Here is a 13002-nt window from a genome sequence, read left to right on the forward strand (position 1 = left end):
CCGGTGTGCCGAGCTCCGTGGGAGATGGCCGGAGTCGCCGGGACTCGCCGTCGAGGCGGCCGGCCTCGCCTCTGCCTCTCTCGAGCGCGGGAGGAAGAAGAAGGAACGAGAGTCAACGGCAGGCCGCACCTGTAAGTGACCCAGGAGCCCGGCCCCGCCGCTGATGACGTGGATAAGTGGAAGCGCCCCGGTGAGTGCGTTTTCATTTGCCCAAAGCCTTATTTCCGGATGTGCGCTTTCATCGAACGAAAGCGTACTTCTTGCTTTCATCAGCCCAAAATACGTATTCCTGGTCAGAAAGCGTATTTCTTATTTTGCGCCTCTGCCTTATCCACTCTGGGACCCGACTGTGAATATTATTTTTACAGAAAAGTCCCTCTTCTACACCTCATAACTCCGCAACCGTAACTCCGTTTGAGGTGATTCCAAAGCCCACTTCTTCGTCTCGTCGAGCCCGTTCTGTTGGTATCATTTTCACTATGTTTAACATTCTAGAAATGACCTTTTTGCCCTTGCACGTAAACAGCCCCTCCGAGAGAGAACTGTTTCCGGCAAATCTTTCCGTGGCTTCACCGCACTTCTCCCCGGTGCCTTCTTCATCCCCAGGCAAGCCACAATACCAAATTGCATGATATTCAGGCAGTAGCCATGGTTTTCAACTTGAATATTTATTAAATGTTGCTTGTTTAAAATATGGTTATCGTTGTTTCGATAATGCTTCTAGACTAGTGCTTACTTTCTTGCTATGTTGTTATGCACCTGGTTGTCATGCCCTGCTAGGTATTAGTATGCCTTGCATATGCTTATGCTTGCTAGTAGTACATGTTGATGTTGGTGATGGTCTTCGGTGCATGACTACCATCTGTCCCGAGTACCGTTGTTATGCATGTTCCATTGCATGCAGTTGGTTGAATGCTTCCATGATGGCATTGTTGATATGTTCTTGCATGATATTTATTGTTGATGCTAGTGGTCATGCTATGTTTCGGAGAAGTATGTAATTATGATGTTCATGCGAGTCAGTATGCCATGCTTAGTTGGATATGATTCATTGTTGATATGGTGGATAGTTATGTGGTACTCTCATGATATTGTTGATATCATGCTCATGCATTGTGCTTGCATCATGTATTTTATCATGGCTTAGCATATTTGCATTCAAGTTTAACCGGATTAAATTGAACTTGAACAACTGTGACGCCCCCGATTTGACCGTACACTAATCATGCACGCAAATGTGTATGATCAAGGTCAGGGACTCACGGGTAGATATCACAACACAACTCTAAAACGTAAATAAGTCATACAAGCAATATAATACAAGCCAGGGGCCTCGAGGGCTCGAATACAAGTGCTCGATCATAGACGAGTCAGCGGAAGCAACAATATCTGAGTACAGACATAAGTTAAACAAGTTTGCCTTAAGAAGGCTAGCACAAACTGGGATACAGATCGAACGAGGCGCAGGCCTCCTGCCTGGGATCCTCCTAACTACTCCTGGTCGTCGTCAGCGGCCTGCACGTAGTAGTAGGCACCTCCAGTGACGTAGGTGTCGTCGTCGATGGTGGCGTCTGGCTCCTGGGCTCCAACATCTGGTTGCGACAACCAGATAGAAAGGAAAGGGGGAAAAGAGGGAGAGAAGCAACCGTGAGTACTCATCCAAAGTACTCGCAAGCAAGGAGCTACACTACATATGCATGGGTATATGTGTAAAGGGGCATATCAGTGGACTGAACTGCAGAATGCCAGAATAAAAGGGGGATAGCTAGTCCTGTCGAAGACTACGCTTCTGGCAGCCTCCATCTTGCAGCATGTAGAAGAGAGTAGATTGAAGTCCTCCAAGTAGTATCGCATAGCATAATCCTACCCGGCGATCCCCTCCTCGTCGCCCTGTTAGAGAGCGATCACCGGGTTGTATCTGGCACTTGGAAGGGTGTATTTTATTCAGTATCCAGTTCTAGTTGTCATAAGGTCAAGGTACAACTCTGGGTCGTCCTTTTACCGAGGGACACGGCTATTCGAATAGATAAACTTCCCTGCAGGGGTGCACCACATAACCCAACACGCTCGATCCCATTTGGCCGGACACACTTTTCTGGGTCATGCCCGGCCTCGTAAGATCAACACGTCGCAGCCCCACCTAGGCTCAACAGAGAGGTCAGCACGCCGGTCTAACCCTATGCGCGCAGGGGTCTGGGCCCATCGCCCTATGCACACCTGCACGTTGCGTACGCGGCCGGAAGCAGACCTAGCCTAGTGGCGTTCCAGTCCAATCCGGCGCGCGCCACTCAGTCGCTGACGTCAAGAAGGCTTCGGCTGATACCACGACGCCGGGATACCCATAACTACTCCCGCGTAGATGGTTAGTGCGTATAGACCAAATGGCCAGACTCAGATCAAATACCAAGATCTCGTTAAGCGTGTTAAGTATCCGCGAACGCCGACCAGGGCCAGGCCCACCTCTCACCTAGGCGGTCTCAACCTGCCCTGTCGCTCCGCCACAAAGATCCACTTGCGGATACTCCTACGAGCCGACCCGACTTTAGTCATCACATGTGTCATGTATGTAGTATATAAGTATATACCCGTGATCACCGCCCAGGTGATCACGGCCCGATAGTATAGCACAGCAGACGGACAAGAATGTAGGGCCACTGATGGAAATCTAGCATCCTATACTAAGCATGTAGGATTGCAGGTAAAGGTAACAACAGTAGTAGCAAGGATAGGCTATGCATCAGGATAGGATATCGGAAAACAGTAACATGCTACACTACTCTAATGCAAGCAGAATAGAGAAGAGTAGGCGATATCTGGTGATCAAGGGGGGGGGGCTTGCCTGGTTGCTCTGGCAAGTAGGAGGGGTCGTCAACTCCGTAGTCGAACTGGACAGCAACAGTGTCGGTCTCGTAGTCTACCGGAGAGAAGAGGGGGAAGAAACAGTAAATACAATGCAAACATAAGCATGACGATGCGTGACATGACAATGAGCGGTGCTAGGTGTGCCCTAACGCGACAGTAGGTGGTACCGGCGAAGGGGGGGAACATCCGGGAGGTATTCCCGATGTTTCGCGTTTTCGGACAGACGGACCGGAGGGGGAAAGTTGCTAGTTCGATAGGTTAGGGGGTTGTGGTGGACGAACGGACTGCATATTCGGATTCGTCTCGTCGTTCTGAGCAACTTTCATATAGAAAACATTTTCATCCGAGTTACGGTTTAAAAGATATGAATTTTCAAAGTTTATTTGAATTTCTGGAATTATTTAATTAACAGAAAAAGGGATATGACGTCAGCATGACGTATGAGTGACGTCAGCGGTCAACAGTCCGGTTGACTGGTCAAAACTGACACGGGGGACCCACCTGTCATAGACAGTGGGTTAAACAGAAGATTAAACTAATTAATTTTTAGTTAATTAACTACTGGGCCAACCTGTCAGTGAGTGATTAAGTTAATTAATTATTTTTATTTATAAAACATTCTTCTTTTTCTCTTTTTTTTTATTTTTGCGGCGGGGCCCGCATGTCAGTGGCTGGGCCTGCCCAGTCAGCACGTTGACTGGGTTGACCCAGTCAACGGGGCCCACGGGCCCACTGGCAGTGGCACTGGGGGGGGGCCCAGGCCAGCCACGTCGGCGGCCGGCGCCGGAGCAACTCCGGCGACCAAAACCGCGGCGGCCCCTCGCCGGAGTTGGCCGGAATCGCGCTACGGGGCTCGGGGAGGAGCGGGGCTAGGCCCATTCGAAAGGGCTCGTAGCGCCGCATCCAGGGGTGGTCGGGGCTTTGCCGGACTTGGCCGGAATCGGCGCCGGCGAGCGGCGGAGGCGGCGGCGCGCACGGGTGCCCGACGGAAACGAGGCTACGGCGGCCTATCGAGCAAGCGGAGGGGCTGGGAAGCTTCTATGTGCGGTGGGGAGTGCTGCGGGCTTGAGCCCGTGACCAAAAGGTCACCGGAGACCCGCCGGCGGCGAGCTCCGCGGCGCGGCGTTTGGGCGCGCGCGGGGAAGAAGCTAGGGGGCGCGCGAGAGAGAAAGGACAGGGGAGGAGGGGGGAGAGGCTCACCGCGCGGCACACGGAGGCCGGTGAGAGCTTAGGAGCAGCAGGTCGGCGCCGGAGAAGGAGGGGGGTTGCCGGCGTCCGAAGTTGAAGACGAGCTCGGGGAGGCCGTTGCAGTGGCTCCGAGCTTCAACGGAGAGGCGGAGGTGGTGTAGTCGAGGGCGGCGACGGCGTATGACACGGCGAGGTGGCGATTGGGGCACGGTGGCCGCGGGAACGACGGTGAACGGCGGTGAGCACGCTCGAGCAGTGGGGATCGAAGGGGAGAGGGAGGTGGATCTGACGGGGGAGGCGCAGCGGCCGAGAGGGAGAGCGGGGGGTGAGTGGGAGAGAGGCCCGAGGAGGCGGGGGGAGCTGGCGCCCTTATCCTCCCCGTCGCCGGCGAGGGGGTGCGGCGGGGACGGCCCCTGTTCCGACCCCGGTCGGGGGAACAGGGAAGGGGGCGAGGGGGGGAGGTGGGCTGGCCGGCTGGGCCGGGGGTCGGCCCAGTTGGGCCAGCGGTCCAGTGGGGGGGGAGGGCCTTCTCTCTTTTTTTCTTTTTCTTTGTCTGTTCTGTTTTCTGTTTTCTTTTTATTTGTTTATTTTCTTTTCTGTTTTATTTCATTTAAAAGTATTTAGGTATTTTATAAAAATGTGTTTTCTCCACCATAATTACGAGTGTATTATTTGGCACCCACCGAACATTTTTGTTCAAATTTTTGAAAACTTTTATTTTCCACTTTGATTTTAATTGAAGTTTAAACTAGGAGTTTGAAAAGAAATTTGAGGCAATTATGATCAAGCCCTGTTTAGCAACATGATTAGCTTAATCACAGAGGGTTACTGTAGCATGATCCTCAGGGTGTTACAAATCTCCTCCACTACAAGAAATCTCGTCCCGAGATTTAGGAGGTAGAAGGAAACAGTGCGGGGTATTCTTCGCGCAGACGATCCTCTCGTTCCCAAGTGGCCTCATCTTCAGAATGGTGCGACCACTGGACTTTGAGAAACTTGATCGCCTTCTGACGCGTGCGGCGTTCAGCTTGGCCGAGAATACGGACCGGATGCTCCTTATAGGAGAGGTCTTGCTGCAATTCGAGCACTTCATGATCCACAGCTCGGATTGGATCCTTGAAGCAACGGCGGAGCTGTGACACATGGAACACATCGTGAACCTGAGAAAGGTTCGGCGGTAGCTCCAGTTGGTATGCCACTTTTCCACGCCTTTCGAGAATAGTGAATGGGCCAATATAGCGAGGAGCTAGTTTGCCCTTGATCCCGAAGCGGTGAGCACCCTTCATAGGTGTGACTCGAAGATAAGCCTTTTCGCCAGGTTGATAGACCATGTCTTTATGATGACGGTCATACTGACTCTTCTGACGTGACTGAGCAGTCTTGAGATTCTCACGAATAATGCGGGCTTGTTCTTCGGCATCTTGGATAATATCCGGACCGAAGAGTGGACGTTCCCCAGTTTCTGACCAGTTCAGAGGGGTTCGGCACTTTCGTCCATACAACACTTCGAAGGGGGCCATCTTCAGACTAGCTCGATAGCTATTATTATAAGAGAACTCAGCATACGGGAGAGATTCCTCCCATTTCTTGCCGAAGGAAATAACACAAGCTCGAAGCATATCTTCGAGGACTTGGTTGACGCGTTCAACTTGCCCTTGCGATTGAGGATGAAACGCAGTACTGAATGACAGATGAGTTCCCATAGCTTCTTGGAAACTCGCCCAGAATCTTGAAGTGAATAAGCTGCCACGGTCTGAGCTGATAACCAATGGAATACCGTGGAGTGAAACAATCCTGGACATATAGAGCGTTGCCAACTGGCTAGCAGTGATCGTTTCCTTGACTGCCAGGAAATGTGCAACTTTGGAAAGCCGGTCAATGACGACAAGAATAGCATCATTACCTTTCTGTGATTTGGGAAATCCAGTGACGAAGTCCATCTCAACATGGTCCCATTTCCATTCAGGAATAGAGATAGGTTGCAGAGTTCCAGCAGGCCTTTGATGTTCTGCTTTGATACGACGGCAAACGTCACACTCAGCAACATAACGAGCAATGGCTTGCTTCATATTAGACCACCAGAATCTCTGACGGATGTCTTGGTACATCTTTGTACTACCAGGATGGATACACAGAGGTGTATCATGAGCTTCTTTCATAACTTCCTGTGTCATATCCAGGTTCTTCTCTGCACATGGCACCACTAGGCGGCCCTTGAAGTATAAGGTGCCATCTTCAGCAATGGTGAAGAATGAGGGCTTTCCTTCTGCGAGGTAGCGCTTAATCTTGTGGGCTTCAGAGTCATACTTCTGTAGCCTTTTGATGCTATCCATGAGATCTGTTTAGCAACTAGGGTATTGAGGGAACCCTGGGTAACAACGTGGAGGTTCACCTTGCCAAACTCCTTAGGAGGGGGAGCGAGTGCACCCGGAGGAACAATATGGAGGTTCAGCTTCCTGAATTCTTCAACAAGCGAGGGCTGAACTTTATGAACCTGGAGGTGGTTGCAGTAAGACTTGCGGCTCAAGGCATCAGCCATTACATTAGCCTTGCCTGGCGTATAGGAAATACCCAAGTCAAAGTCTGCAACAAGCTCCATCCATCTCTGTTGACGGAGGTTCAGATCTGGCTGAGTAAACAGATATTTCAGACTTTGGTGGTCAGTGAAGATCTCGCAACGATTACCGAGAAGGTAATGTCGCCACTGCTTCAGCGCATGAATGACAGCAGCAAGTTCGAGGTCGTGAACTGGGTAGTTCTCTTCGTGAGGGCGCAATTGTCGAGAGGCATAAGCAATCACTTTGCGGTCTTGCATTAGGACACAGCCTAATCCTTGACGGGAAGCGTCGCAGTAAATGACGAAGTCCTTCTTAGTATCAAGTGGAGCTAGAACTGGAGCAGAAGTCAACTTGTCTTTGAGTGCTTGGAAACTTTCCTGACATTTGTCTGTCCATTGGAACTTGACACCCTTATGCAACAGGTTAGTCAGAGGCCTGGCGATCTTAGAGAAGTTCTCGACGAATCGACGGCAATAGCTGGCGAGACCGAGAAAACTTCTGACTTGCTTAACGTTCTTGGGAGGAGTCCAATCAAGAATAGCCTGAACTCGCTCGGGGTTGACGGCAATACCATCCTTAGAGATGACATGACCAAGATAGGTTACTTCCGGTAGCCAGAATTCACATTTGGAGAACTTGGCATATAGTTGATGTTCTCGTAGCTTCTCCAGCACAAGTCGAAGATGTTCAGCATGTTCTTCTTCGTTCTTTGAGAATACCAGGATATCATCCAGATAAACCACGACGAACTTGTCGAGGTAATCCATGAATATATAGTTCATCAGACGAGAGAAGGTGGCTGGAGCATTGGTTAAACCGAAAGACATGACGGTGTACTCGTATGAACCATAGCGAGTCACGAAGGCGGTCTTTGGGATATCCTCTTCGCGAACACGGATCTGGTGGTAGCCCAACCTCAAGTCGAGCTTAGAGAACACTGACGAACCCGCCAGTTGATCATACAGATCATTGATCCGAGGAAGAGGGTATTTATTCTGAATGGTAGCTTGGTTTATAGGACGGTAGTCTTGAACTAACCGGTTTGTCCCATCCTTCTTCTTGACAAAGAGGGAAGGTGCTCCCCAAGGAGAGCAACTTGGGCGAATGAATCCTTTGCGAAGAGATTTGTCGATTTCCTCCTTAAGCTTAAGGAGTTCATGCGGCGGCATTTTGTAGGGTCGCTTGGCTATAGGAGTGGTGCCTGGTTTCAAGTCGATGATGAATTCGACAGCTCTAGCAGGGGGAATCCCTGGAAGTTCTTCAGGGAAGACGTCGAGGAATTCACGCACGGCGGGAATGTTTTCAATGCCCTCGAGTGGTGCAGCGTTCAATGCATTCAATGCATAGAGCCTTGCCTCGGCATTTTGCACCAGATGAGCTTGGTAAGCAATTATTTCATCTGAAGGGTGTAACAGATGGACGGTCTTAGTGGCGCAAACTATAGAAGCAGTATGCGCTTTCAACCAATCCATACCCAAAATGAGGTCGATGTTAGACGACTTCAGGATAATGGGAGAGGCATAGAATTCCAGCCCTTCGATTTCCACGGGGACATCGATGCCAACCAAGGAGGTTTGACACTGTCCCACGGGGGTTTTGACCAATACAGAGGTGTTCATCTCCTCACATTTAAGTCGTGCTTGTATGCAAAATCTTCTGACATTAATGAATGTGATGCACCTGTATCAAATAAAACGGATGCTGGTACTGAATTTACGAGGAGTGTACCCATCACAGTAGCAGGCTGGTCTTGAGCTTCGTTGAGATCAACGTGGTTGGCATGAGCACGACCATAAGACTTAGCATTGTTGTTGCGGGGCTGATTGTTACCACGGCCAGTTGCTGGAAGGGCCAGTTGATTCTGGTTCTGGTTGCACTCTTTAGCACGATGTCCTGGTTGACCACACCTGAAGCACAAGCCATTATTCGGAGTGGGAACAGGAGCTTGGGATGGTGGAGCTGGAAGTCTTGACTGCCTAGATGGTGGTGGAGGCAGACGAGGTGCAGCATAGGTCTGCCTTGGGGCAGATGCATTTGGACGGTACATGCTGTTCGGGATCCATATCTTACGCTTCTGTGCGGGCGAGCCCGAAGATGAGCCCGTGTCACGGTTGCGCCTGTGAGAGCTCTGGTATTCCTGCAGACCAGTTTCGACATTGATGGCCTTGTTCACCAAGGTGGAGAAATCAGCAAAGTCATGCACTAGAAGTGCGAGCTTGATGTCAGCTTGAAGGCCATCACGGAACTTCTCCTGTCTGCGTGCAGCAGTTGCAATGTCTTCTTCAGCATAGCGGGACAAGTCCAGAAACTCCCGCTGATAAGCTTCGACAGTTTTGTTGCCTTGGGTGAGGTTGCGGAACTCACGCTTCTTCCGGTCCATGACTCCCTGAGGAATGAAGCGGGCACGGAAAGCAGCTTGGAAGTCTGGCCATGTGATGATTGTTCCAGCTGGCAGAGTACGCCTGTGGCTGTCCCACCATTGAGCTACGGGTCCCTTCAAGAAGAAGGAAGCAAAGGTGACATAGCTGGCAGGGGCTACATCAGCAGACTCCATCTCATAGGTGATGTCACGGAGCCAGTCATCAGCATCCAGAGGCTGAGTTGAGCTGCGGTAGATGGTTGGGTTGAGGCGTATGAAATCTTGAAGAGTCACTTGAGCTGGCTGCTGGTTCATATTGGGGCGAGGGAACTGAGCCATCATATTTTCCATGAATTGGCGGTTCAGTTCAAACTGTTGGATCATACCAGCCATGTACTCAGGTGGTGGTGGGGCATCGCCACCACGACCACGACCACCTGGTCTAACCATCCTGCTAATATATAACAGGGGTAGTTCAGCATTGAGAAATTTGCAATGACAAGAATCATTCATGATGAAACATGCATAATGAAAGGAGCACGATAGCTACTACATAGTAGTCGGCATAACTTTACAAAAGGGGTCATGCATAGAGTTCAGTACATAGAGTTCAGTACATAGACTAAAACATCATAGGCGGCACACAGGCTCGCGGCGACTGCAACTAATACTACAAGCAAGCCTACATCAGTCCCAAGAGGTACTGTGGAGGTAATCGTAGCCCGACAGCTGGTAGTGAGGCAACGGATAGCCCTCGACGTCAGAAGACTGGGGGCCACGGATACTCAGGTGTAGAGCCCGACGCTCAGGTGGCAGAAGAGGACCAAGTGCGGGAGAGTAGCCTCCCACCTCTGGCCAACCGACACCGTGGGGCATCACGGTCCTGGCTGGGTAGATCGCAGTACGCGGTACCTGTCCAGATCGGACAAAGGGGTGCAGCAGCGTCAGAGCACGGTAAAGGTGCTGACGGGTGGTGTACATCTCGTGGCGAAGAGCTCGGTTAGCTCGATCCAGCCCATCAGCATGCAGAACCAGGTGCTGATGGTAGAAGGGCTCTCGGGTGACAGTGGAGTAGGCAGCAGTATAGTATCCCTCCGCACCAACATCAGATGCGATAGCAATGTGCCTGAAAGGGGAGGTGTCCAACTCCTGATACTCTCCACGAAGACGTGTCAGAGCAGCATAGGCAGCATCGTGGACAGCCATATCGATGGTCACACCAACACCATGTGCGGTGTGCAGCACAGTAGTGGAGTCATACTCCCGAGAGTAGAGGTGGACGATGGCACGGTACTGCTCCTGGTTAAAGTCCTGGTACTCCTCGTAGACGGTGTACTCAGGGTGCCAGCGATAACCCAGATAGGTCATCATCTCAGCTAGCACCGCAGGTGATCCCGAGGCACCAATGGCCGTCGTGTGGCGCACGACCTGCCTCGTGGGTTCCATCTGAAAGCAAAGACGTTCCAAAGGAGTCAAATGACAGTGTGTGAATTGTTCAAAATACTATTCTAAGAAACAACTATGGCTTATCCAACTTTGGGGTGAACACGGTCACGGGATCCTAGTGTTAGAGTTAGTAAATTCGTTTAACCCGAGTAGAAGAGAGTTCAGAGTCCCAGAGTAAAGGTCAAGGAGTAAAAGATCCTAGTACCACCCAATGGCGACGTGGGCCCGTAAGACACACAACCATGTTAGTAAAAGTTTTTGTAATGTCTAGACTCGACTTCGGCCAAGGAGTGTGGAAGGGGGGATTCCTACAGGCAGTCGGCTCTGATACCAACTTGTGACGCCCCCGATTTGACCGTACACTAATCATGCACGCAAATGTGTACGATCAAGGCCAGGGACTCACGGGTAGATATCACAACACAACTCTAAAACATAAATAAGTCATACAAGCAATATAATACAAGCCAGGGGCCTCGAGGGCTCGAATACAAGTGCTCGATCATAGACGAGTCAGCGGAAGCAACAATATCTGAGTACAGACATAAGTTAAACAAGTTTGCCTTAAGAAGGCTAGCACAAACTGGGATACAGATCGAACGAGGCGCAGGCCTCCTGCCTGGGATCCTCCTAACTACTCCTGGTCGTCGTCAGCGGCCTGCACGTAGTAGTAGGCACCTCCAGTGACGTAGGTGTCGTCGTCGATGGTGGCGTCTGGCTCCTGGGCTCCAACATCTGGTTGCGACAACCAGATAGAAAGGAAAGGGGGAAAAGAGGGAGAGAAGCAACCGTGAGTACTCATCCAAAGTACTCGCAAGCAAGGAGCTACACTACATATGCATGGGTATATGTGTAAAGGGGCATATCAGTGGACTGAACTGCAGAATGCCAGAATAAAAGGGGGATAGCTAGTCCTGTCGAAGACTACGCTTCTGGCAGCCTCCATCTTGCAGCATGTAGAAGAGAGTAGATTGAAGTCCTCCAAGTAGTATCGCATAGCATAATCCTACCCGGCGATCCCCTCCTCGTCGCCCTGTTAGAGAGCGATCACCGGGTTGTATCTGGCACTTGGAAGGGTGTATTTTATTCAGTATCCAGTTCTAGTTGTCATAAGGTCAAGGTACAACTCTGGGTCGTCCTTTTACCGAGGGACACGGCTATTCGAATAGATAAACTTCCCTGCAGGGGTGCACCACATAACCCAACACGCTCGATCCCATTTGGCCGGACACACTTTTCTGGGTCATGCCCGGCCTCGTAAGATCAACACGTCGCAGCCCCACCTAGGCTCAACAGAGAGGTCAGCACGCCGGTCTAACCCTATGCGCGCAGGGGTCTGGGCCCATCGCCCTATGCACACCTGCACGTTGCGTACGCGGCCGGAAGCAGACCTAGCCTAGTGGCGTTCCAGTCCAATCCGGCGCGCGCCACTCAGTCGCTGACGTCAAGAAGGCTTCGGCTGATACCACGACGCCGGGATACCCATAACTACTCCCGCGTAGATGGTTAGTGCGTATAGACCAAATGGCCAGACTCAGATCAAATACCAAGATCTCGTTAAGCGTGTTAAGTATCCGCGAACGCCGACCAGGGCCAGGCCCACCTCTCACCTAGGCGGTCTCAACCTGCCCTGTCGCTCCGCCACAAAGATCCACTTGCGGGTACTCCTACGAGCCGACCCGACTTTAGTCATCACATGTGTCATGTATGTAGTATATAAGTATATACCCGTGATCACCGCCCAGGTGATCACGGCCCGATAGTATAGCACAGCAGACGGACAAGAATGTAGGGCCACTGATGGAAATCTAGCATCCTATACTAAGCATGTAGGATTGCAGGTAAATGTAACAACAGTAGTAGCAAGGATAGGCTATGCATCAGGATAGGATATCGGAAAACAGTAACATGCTACACTACTCTAATTCAAGCAGAATAGAGAAGAGTAGGCGATATCTGGTGATCAAGGGGGGGGCTTGCCTGGTTGCTCTGGCAAGTAGGAGGGGTCGTCAACTCCGTAGTCGAACTGGACAGCAGCAGTGTCGGTCTCGTAGTCTACCGGAGAGAAGAGGGGGAAGAAACAGTAAATACAATGCAAACATAAGCATGACGATGCGTGACATGACAATGAGCGGTGCTAGGTGCGCCCTAACGCGACAGTAGGTGGTACCGGCGAAGGGGGGGAACATCCGGGAGGTATTCCCGATGTTCCGCGTTTTCGGACAGACGGACCGGAGGGGGAAAGTTGCTAGTTCGATAGGTTAGGGGGTTGTGGTGGACGAACGGACTGCGTATTCGGATTCGTCTCGTCGTTCTGAGCAACTTTCATATAGAAAACATTTTCGTCCGAGTTACGGTTTAAAAGATATGAATTTTCAAAGTTTATTTGAATTTCTGGAATTATTTAATTAACAGAAAAAGGGATATGACGTCAGCATGACGTATGAGTGACGTCAGCGGTCAACAGTCCGGTTGACTGGTCAAAACTGACACGGGGGACCCACCTGTCATAGACAGTGGGTTAAACAGAAGATTAAACTAATTAATTTTTAGTTAATTAACTACTGGGCCCACCTGTCAGTGAGTGAT

The sequence above is a fragment of the Aegilops tauschii genome, chromosome 7, assembly GCF_002575655.3.
Source record: "Aegilops tauschii subsp. strangulata cultivar AL8/78 chromosome 7, Aet v6.0, whole genome shotgun sequence".
Taxonomy (NCBI): Eukaryota; Viridiplantae; Streptophyta; class Magnoliopsida; order Poales; family Poaceae; genus Aegilops; species Aegilops tauschii.